The sequence below is a fragment of the Chrysemys picta genome, chromosome 2 (assembly GCF_011386835.1).
Source record: "Chrysemys picta bellii isolate R12L10 chromosome 2, ASM1138683v2, whole genome shotgun sequence".
Taxonomy (NCBI): domain Eukaryota; kingdom Metazoa; phylum Chordata; order Testudines; family Emydidae; genus Chrysemys; species Chrysemys picta.
In genome coordinates, this window is record NC_088792.1 from 221,222,206 (window position 1) to 221,232,371 (window position 10,166).

General features: G+C 47.4%; 1 protein-coding gene across 8 annotated transcripts in view; it reads right to left on the minus strand.

The window, feature by feature from the left end:
* The window catches only part of PCMTD1 (protein-L-isoaspartate (D-aspartate) O-methyltransferase domain containing 1), a 91,801-nt gene that overhangs the window by 45,777 nt on the left and 35,858 nt on the right, over positions 1–10,166 (minus strand). For 2 of the 8 annotated variants that reach the window (XR_010598867.1, XM_065585545.1), the window contains exon 2: positions 1,757–1,838. The exons of the other annotated variants lie outside the window; for them this stretch is intronic. The gene's annotated coding sequence lies outside the window, so the exon portion shown is untranslated. The remainder of the gene's footprint in view (positions 1–1,756; positions 1,839–10,166) is intronic. 8 annotated transcript variants of the gene reach the window in all.

Consider the following 10,166-nt stretch of genomic DNA (forward strand, 5'->3'; position numbering starts at 1 on the left):
CGGCCGCGGCTCCCCCGTCAACTGTGCTACCGCCGCTCGCTCTGGTGGAGTTCCGGAGTCGACGGTGAGCGCGTTCGGGGATCGATAGATCGCGTCTTAATGAGACGCGATATATCAATCCAGGATAAATCGATTGCTACCCGCCGATACAGCGGGTAGTGAAGATGTACCCTTAGATTCCAAGTCAATTCCATGCAAAGGAAAAAGAGCTGAGACAAAAGTACCAGAAAGCAAAGGAGAACAATACTAGCTCTGGCATCAACACATTATTAGTGCTTTTTTGTAATAAACTAGATGCTACATTCAGCAGGGCACCTGCCACCTCTCCATGTAACTAATGAGAACACTTCACGTCCTGGAGAGGAGGAGGAAAAGGCAGCACCTCCCCACCCGCTGTGGCATTTGACATCAGGCAGGAAACTGGCAATAACCCAGAATACTGCAAGTTGGCCGAAAACCAGGAACCGTTCAGTACCCAGCTAGACCCCCAGACCCAGTTTAAATGGCTCAGGCTGACACATATTTCATTCTTGGGAGAGAGACTCTAGAAGATGCAAGTGATAATTAATGAACCATAATGTAGGCAGATATACCCATACACTTAGCAAATGCATACCTTGTATGTTAGCTAGCAAGAAAAAGCTGATGAAAAGGCAGAATATATGGGCAAATGCTTTCTCCCCAGTATGGCTGCAAACACTGTTCACCTTCATTACTGTACGAGGTGGAAAATTCTGAGTAGCTACAACAGTTATCATGGGCTGCCAGCACCACCACTACCCAACCTAATGACCATTCTCTATTTCATTATTGGCAATCTCATTGGGGAGAATCCCACTAACAATTTCAGAACTGTTTGCAATCAGAGATTAAACGAAGTGCTCAAATGAGGACACGTTCTCCGAGACCATGCAGGACTCCAATCAAAACATGAGGGATACGAAAGAGTGGTGCGAACAGTTGCTAGAAAGGAGGAAGGATGGAGATGCACAGAAATACATACTACATCTACCCAGCTGTTTGAACAAGTTGTTGACCAGGGGGCACCAAGGACACCACCGCAGTAGTTCTACCCACTCCAGAGAATGGACAATATGTGTTTCTGAGAGGGATCATACCCTCCAGCCCCTTCCTTTAGCCACCAACCCTCCACTCATCAGTTCCCACTGCACTCTACTCCAGCAGACAAGAGCTCAAATAACACAATTGTTTTGATTACACGTACTGTCATTTAGTCTGTATACTGCACTTTTTGCACAAAGTTATGGTGTGTGTCACTAGTAAAGTCAAAGTCATCTGTAAGTTGCTGACTCTTGTGACTGGCATGTACTGTTGTTAATAAAGTACACATCGCTTGAAAGTTTATGTTTATGAAAGTTTGTGATTTCTGACATTACAGTAGTACTAGAAAATAATTCATATAGCCAGAAAGACTTCCATACCTCAATTTAAAAATTGAATGGAGTTGTCACCCTGTCCGGAATGACTCATGACTGTGAGTGCCAACCTCAGGATAGACTGGCAAAAAGCATGGCAGACACCCCAAACTGATGGTATGTTCTATAGATTTCACCAACCCAGGAACACATGTGAACTCCTGAAACACTAATAGTCTTACCATGGAGTCACAGACAGTCCCCTTGGGCACTCCTGTATCTTGCCACTCAGGCAAGCTGGACTTAGTGATAAATGGTCACTAATACCAAAGATCACAAAATATTCACAGTCCCACAGTCCCAAAAGACCAGTCACTTACCCCAAGTCAATCTGTACCTCAGATCTCATACCAAAAAACACTTGTAGCCAATCCCATAGTAAACTAAATAAGGATTTATTAACTAGGAAAAAGAAATGAGAGAGTTAGTTACAAGTTAAAGCAGGCAACATATATACACAAATGTGTTACAGTCTATGGTTCCAAAAAGTAACAGAGGTAACCTGTCAGCACTGAATGTCTTTTAGGGCTAACTCAGGTTGACCATGGGGATCTCTACTTTAATTTCCTAGCTCCAGCACTGTGAGAGTCCAAACAGAAAAGAGATGAAGAATTTTCATGTCAGGTCCTCTTTATTTCCTTCTTCCGGAATTCAAGCTAACATCACAAGCTTTCTTGCATGTAGCACCTTCAATGATCTATGGGGGCCATTGACACAGTCTATGTATTGTGATATTTCAGAATAGCCCATTTGTGGGCAGGGAATAGTCTTTGATGGGCAGGGGAACCATTCTTTTTGCATGTATTCACAAGTTCAGAGCAGGCATTTTTACGGTTATAAAGCAAAACTTACATATTACCCTAGAACATAGGATACAGACATCACAAGTAAGATGAATACATGCAGCAACTTATAAGGATTCCATACCGTTTAACCACATCCTTTCAAGTCTAACACCTATCTTAAACAATACTAAAATACAGGTGAGCTGGTCTGATTTCCTGCCATGAATCTGTCAGTGCTGAGCTGATGCCTGTAGCCTTGGCAAGAGCTGGCATCTGGTCTACCAGCATCACAGGGGTATTTAGAGGTCAGTAACACACACACTTCTTCAATCTAAAAATACCCCAGTAATTATTTTATTAATGCTCTGATACATTCCTTGTCATCCTTCCATACTTCAATAAAACATTCTTTGAACTTGAACTTCCAGAAATGTAGGGCTGGAAGGCATCTTGAGAGGTCATCTAGTCCAGCCCACAGTGATGGGGATTCCACAACCTCCCTTGGAGCCTACACCAGACTTTATCTATCCTTAAGGTTAGAAGTTTCTTCTTAATATTTAACCTAAGTCTCCCTTGCTGCAGGTTAAGCCAAGTACTTCTTGTCCTTCCTCCAGTGGACATGGAGAACAATTGATCACCATCCTCTTTATAACAGCCCTTGACATATTTGAAGATTGTTATCCAGTCCCCCTCTCAGTCTTCTTTGCTCATCTAAACATGCCCATTTTTTAAAACCTTTCCTTATAGGTCAGGTTTTCTAAATCGCTTATTTCTGTTCCTCTCCTCTGGACTCTCTCCAGTTAATAGGCAGCAGGTTTAAAACAAATAAAAGGAAGTATTTCTTCACACAATGCACGGTCAGCCTGTAGAACTCCTTGCCAGAGGATTCTGCGAAGGCCAAGACCATAACAGGGTTAAAAAAAACTAGCTAAATTCATGGAGGCTAGGTCCATCAATGGCTATTAGCCGGGATGGGCAGAAATAGTGTCCCTATCCTCTGTTTGCCAGAAGCTGGGAATGAGTGATAGGGGATGGATCACTTGATGATTCCCTGTTCTGTTCATTTCCTCTGGGGCACCTGGCACTGGCCACTGTCGGTAGACAGGATATTGGGCTAGATGGATCTTTGGTCTGACCCAGTAGGGCCATTCTTATGTTCTTAATTTAGCCGCATCTTTCCTAAAGTGTGACACCCAAAATTGGACACAGTACTCCAGCTGAGGCCTCATCAGTGCCAAGTAAAACAGGACAATTGCCTTCTGTGTCTTACCCATCACACTCCTATTAATATATCCCAGAATGATATTAGCCTTTTTTCGCAACTGCATCACATTGTTGACTCATTCAATTTGTGATTCACTATAACTGCCAGATCTTTATTTAGTAGTACTAACACCCAGCCAGTTATTCCCCATTTTATAATTGTGCATTTGATTTTTCCTTTCTAGGTTTACATGTACATTATCCACCCCCCGCCCCCCCAAAAAAATCAATCACACACCACAGGTTTGAGCAGAGTGTAAATACAATATACCACCAGTTAATGCACTAATGATCACATAAAAACACTGTCAAGTTATTACCTGTAATCAAAGTAAACTTTTAAAGTTTCCCTCATGCAAACTGCACTACAGCGGCATCGTTAAGCCAGCCTACTTTCAGGCTGTTTGAATTCAGCAGACAGCCTGTCCACCTCTCTCATCCACCTCAAATATTATGCAATGCACAATATTCAGCGACACGTTTGGCAATGTTCTGCTCACTGAGATACAGGCTTGTCAGGAGACATGGCTATATGTCCTTCAATCTTCCAAGTCCAAACTCCATACACATAGTGAAACTGCTCAGGTGACAGTTAGGCCTTTACTTGCTCCTGTCCAGCTTACCAGTAGATGGTTTCATAAGCCAGAGAAACATCACCAGAATTGTGACTGGCAGAGACACCCCATTAATGTCAAGTGAACAGTGCAGGAAACAAGTCCCTGTTTTCTGCTTGTTAGAAAGTCCAGAGTTCCTAAAAATTTAGGCAGCAGACTTTTCTGGACCAGCTGACATTTATGTCAGTAGGCATCTATGGTGAGTCATGATGGCCTGCATAACTGAGAAGTACACTCTGAGGCTAGGCAAGGAGCACAGAATGAGGACATGTTTCAGAGTAGCAGCCGTGTTAGTCTGTATCCGCAAAAAGAGGAGGAGTACTTGTGGCACCTTAGAGATTAAAATTTATTTGAGCATAAGCTTTCGTGGGCTACAGCCTACTTCATCAGATGCATGTAGTAGAAAATACAGTAGGAAGATACACCCCCACATATACATATATATACACACACACCCACCCACCCCTTGGCTACACTTGCGAGTTACAGCGCTGTAAATGCTCCCCCCAGTGCTGTAACTCACTCCCCATCCACACTGGCAAGGCATTTGCAGCGCTGTATCTCCGTGGTTGCAGCGCTGCATGTACTCCACCTCTCCGAGAGGAATAGCAAGTATTGTGCTCCCGCTGCAGCACCAGTGTGGCCGCCCAATGCGCTGTGAATGGCCTCCAGAATTATTCAGCAGTATCCCACAATGCCTGTTCTAGCCACTCTGGTCATCAGTTCAAACTATACTGCCCTGGTCTCAGGTAACCAACCGTGTGACCCACCCTTTACATTCCCCGGGAATTTTGAAAATCCCCTTCCTGTTTGCTCAGCCCAGCATGGTGTGGAGTGCGATCAGCGAATCTTTCCAGGTGACCATGCCTCCACGCGCCAAGCGAGCCCCAGCATGGAGCAGTGGTGAGTTGCTGGACCTCATCAGTGTTTGGGGTGAGGAAGGTGTACAGTCCCAGCTGCGCTCCAGCCATAGAAATTACGATACCTTCAGGAAGGTATCAAAGGACATGATGGAAAGGGGCCATGACCAGGACGCCCTGCAGTGCAGGATTAAAGTGAAGGAGCTGCGGAGTGCCTACTGCAAAGCCCGTGATGCAAACGGCCGCTCGGGTGCTCCCCCGCGCGACCTGCCGATTCTACAAAGAGATGGATGCGATACTTGGGGTTAACCCCACCTCCACTCCGAGTACCACCATGGACACTTCAGAGCCGGTGTGGGGGGAGGAAGAGGAAAACGGGAGTGATGATGGTGGGCCGGATGGAGACACCCCGGAATCCCTGGAGCCATGCAGCCAGGAGCTCTTCTCGAGCCAGGAGGAAGGTAGCCAGTCGCAGCGGCCAGTACTTGGTGGAGGACAAACAGAAGAGCAGGTTCCTGGTAAGCGTTCCCCCCCCCCCCCCCCCCGGGAAGGAATTTTTTTGGTGCGGGCTCTTTGGGAGAGGAGGGTTAGGCATGCATGCCTAGATGTGGAACAGTGGTGTGGGCTCTTTGGGAGAGGAGGGTTAGGCATGCATGCCTAGATGTGGAATAGTGCATTGAAGTGGTTTATCACATCGCGGTAATTGGCCTCGGTAATCTCCTCGAATGTCTCATCCAGAAAGTGTGCAATGCACTTGCGCAGGTTTATCAGGAGAGCCACCGTGGTCCTTGTCCTAGCCAGGCTAACGTGTCTGCACCACTGTGCTGTGAGGGGCGGGGGAACCATTGCTGCACACAGGCAAGCTGCATATGGGCCAGGGCAGAAGCTGTATTGCAGTAGAAGACCCTCCCTTGCTTCCCTAAGGTCATCCTTAGCAGCGAGATATTGTCCTGGACGAACTCCTGTGGAAAATGTTGGGACAGTGTTCAGTGTAGGTGCCCCCTGAAGCTGTTGTCTCTCCCCAAGGCACAGAAACCCAGAGGACAGTGCAGCCCTGAAACAATCAGTCCCGCTTATTCACCATTTTGAGGCTCCCGTGGGATATGTGCACTCTGTTTCGGACGGGAAAATTATGCTATTGCGTAGACCCTGTGTGTTTTCTACTCCATTACTCTGTCTGGTATAAACAATACTGCCTCTGTTAAATGTTGCATTTTGCCTATACAGCTGCATCAAACTTGAGACCTCAGCCGTCCCTCTTATCGCCTGCTCAGAGACTGCAAAGACTCAGGAAGAGACCACGAAAAAGCAAAGAAGACATGCTGCAAGAAGTGATGTGGCAATCTATTAAAGAGAACGAGAAAGCACAGAACTGGAGGGAGAGAGAAAGCAGGATCCACCAGGAAAACACAGCACACCAGCGGCAAAGTACCACGCACCGGCAGCAAAGCACTGATAGGCTCATAAGCATCCTGGAGTGCCAAGCACATGCTATCCAGGAGCTGGTAGCCATGCAGAAAGAGGAGCAGTACTGCAAACGCCACCACCCCCTACAGCCCTTGTCCCAAAACTTTCCGTTGTGCCCCACTGTCACCTCCAACCCACTTTCCCCAACTTATGTGTTCTTCACACCACCCGCTCCTCCAACACCAGTATCTTCACCACCCAGCCCTGAAAACCATGACCCTTACCCTCTGCACTCAACCCCCATCACCATGCAGTATAGCTGTCATGAAATGCAGCACTCACTGCACAACACACCAGACCGGACATACGCGAATCTGTGATTGGACTGTTCCCCACTCCACCCCCTTGTTTCTTTTCAATAAATGGATTCTTTGGCTTTGAAAACATTCTTTATTATTGCATAAAGTAAAAGACTCCTTAGCCCAGAAAATAAACAGGCACTACAAGTCTGCTTGTCTGCTAAGAAGACACTGATTCCTAAAGATTGGAACTACTGCACTTCACTCCTGTGCAGGGCACCAGATATCACTGCTGGTTTTCAGCCTTGAATTGCTCCCTCAAGGCATCCCTAATCCTTGCAGCCCCATGCTGGGCCCCTGTAATAGCCCTGCTCTCTGGCTGTGCAAATTCAGCCTCCAGGTGTTGAACCTCAAAAGTCCATGCCTGAGTGAAGCTTTCACCCTTCCCTTCACAAATATTATGGAGGGCACAGCACGCGGATATAACCGCGGGGATGCCGTTTTTGGCCAAGTCCAGCTTCCCATACAGAGATCGCCAGCGGGCCTTTAAACGGCCAAAGGCACACTCCACAGTCATTCGGCATCAGCTCAGCCTGTAGTTAAACCTTTCCTTACTGCTGTCAAGGCTCCCTGTGTAGGGTTTCATGAGCCACGACATTAACGGGTAAGCGGGATCTCCAAGGATCACAATGGGCATTTCAACTTCCCCTACCATGATCTTCCGCTCTGGGAAAAAAGTCCCGGCCTGCATCTTCCTGAACAGCCAAGTGTTCTGAAAGATGCGTGCGTCATGCACCTTTCCAGGCCAGACTGTGTTAATTTCAATGAAATGCCCACGGTGATCCACAAGCGCCTGGAGAACCATAGAGAAATACCCCTTCCGATTAACGTACTCTGATCCTAGGTGGGGTGGTGCCAGAATAGGAATGTGCATCCCATCTATGGCCCCTCCACAGTTAGGGAACCCCATTTGTGCAAAGCCATCCACTATTTCCTGCACGTTACCCAGAGTCACGGTTCTTCTGAGTAGGAGGAGATTAATGGCCTTGCAAACTTGCATCAACACGATTCCAACGGACGACTTTCCCACTCCAAACTGGTTTGCGACCGACCGGTAGCTGTCTGGAGTTGCCAGCTTCCAGATTGCAATAGCCACCCGCTTCTCCACCAGCAGGGCAGCTCTCAATCTCGTGTCCTTGCGCCGCAGGGTGGGGGCAAACTCCTCACACAGTCCCATGAAAGTGGCTTTTCTCATCCGAAAGTTCTGCAGCCACTGCTCATCATCCCAGACTTCCATGACGATGTGATCCCACCACTCGGTGCTTGTTTCCCGAGCCCAAAAGCGGCGTTCCACGGTGCTGAGCATGTCCGTGAATGCCACAAGCAATTTCGTGTCGTACGCGTTACGCGGCTCGATAGCATTGTCGGACTCCTCACCCTCACTGTCACTTTGGATCTTAAGGAATAGTTCGACAGCCAAACGTGACGTGCTGGCGAGACTCGTCAGCATACGCCTCAGCAGTTTGGACTCCATTTCCCGCAGACAGATCACACTGCACAGAAACCGTTGAAAGATGGCGCCAAAGGTGGATGGAAACAAAGGGATTTCTGGGATGCAAAGCAATGCATCACGGGGCATTGGGACAGGACCCAGAATCCCCCGCACCCACGCCCCCTTCCCACAACCCACAGCGCCAGAATGGGAAAAGGTGCTCTATGGGATAGCTGCCCATAATGCACCGCTCCCAATAGCGCTGCAATTGCCGCAAATGTGGCCATGACAGTGCGCTGGGCAGCTGTCAGTGTGGACAGACTGCAGTGCTTTCTCTACTCAGCTGCACGAAGTCAGGTTTAACTCACAGCGCTGTACATCTGCAAGTGTAGCCAAGGCCACCGAGAACATGAAACAATGGGTGTTACTATACACACTATAAGGAGAGTGATCAGTTAAGGTGAATGAGGACATGTATCCTATCTATTGCCCTACCATAATTAGGAAGTCCAGCTCACACTGCAATTAAAAACCCATTGCTGGCCATTACCGCTGACTTGGGTTCGCAGGGCTGTTTAATTGTGGTGTAGACATTCAGGTGCAACTAAACAGCCTCCGAGCCTAAGGCCTAGTCTACACTTACCGGCTGGTCCGGAGGCACGCCATCGATGTTCTGGGATCGATTTATCGCGTCTGGTTAAGACGCGATAAATCGATCCCGGATCGATCCCGGAAGTGCTCACAATCGACGCCGGTACTCCAGCTCGCCGAGAGGAGTACGCGGCGTCGACGGGGGGAGACTTCCGGCCGCGTCTGGACCGCGGTAAGTCCGGACTAAGGTACTTCGAATTCAGCTACGTTGTTAACGTAGCTGAATTTGCGTACCTTAGTCCGAAGTCCGGACTAAGTGTAGACCAGCCCTAAGTCAGCTGGGGATGAGCCACAGGTTTTTAATTACCCTAAGCCCATCCACTATTTTCTGCATATTGCCTACCCTCTGTAGCAGAACACAGTATCACCTTGCATAATTCAATGACTACCCTCATCATTGATTTTCCAATGCCAAACTGATTTCCCATAAAAAGCAACAGAGGGTCCTGTGGCACCTTTAAGACTAACAGAAGTATTGGGAGCATAAGCTTTCGTGGGTAAGAACCTCACTTCTTCAGATGCAAGTAATGGAAATTTCCAGAGGCAGGTATGAATCAGTATGGAGATAACTAGGTTAGTTCAATCAGGGAGGGTGAGGTGCTCTGCTAGCAGTTGAGGTGTGATGATAATGATAATGTCAGGGTGGTTTCTGAGGCTGTGGATGGCATTGCGTTCTGCACGACTTATATATGAGGCAAGCGATGTTGTTTTTCCACAATTTCTGCCTGTGCATGTCGGCGGAAGCATTCTATGTATAGGTCCAGACTGTCATTTCGACCCTCAGGAGGAGTCCATGATTTCCCATAGCAATCTATGGTTGCAGACTTCCATGTGACAATCATCACTTGTTTCTCCACTGTATAGGTAACTCATTCTGGGTTATGTACAGTGCAACATGCTTTTTGCCAATACCACTTCATGCTTCGTGGATACAATGCACTGGCATAAGAGGCGAACTGAAATAGTTCAGTCAGTGGCATTATGCCAACAAAACTTTTACCAATACAACATTCCAGTGTCTAAGGCCTTGTCTACAGTATCACTTGAAGTCCATTCCCATCATGTAAAAATGGGCTCTTTTTGCTATTGAGAATGTATAACCTTTTTTGAACATACCAACTGAGCAAGTGCACTGGGAAACCAAAATCTCAATGAGGCCCCTGCCCTTAGCTCTTGGGTTCAGCAAGTGATTCACTTCCAAAGTACACTGAATCAGTCAAGGACTCTGTAATTATGTGAGATTGGAGTTAAGGTAGATGGAAGTGAAACCATTTCATCCAGAATCCCAGGCTCTTGTCTAAAACATGGAGCCCAGACATAATCTGAGTACTTACTGCACGACATAAGGCTGGGGGTGCG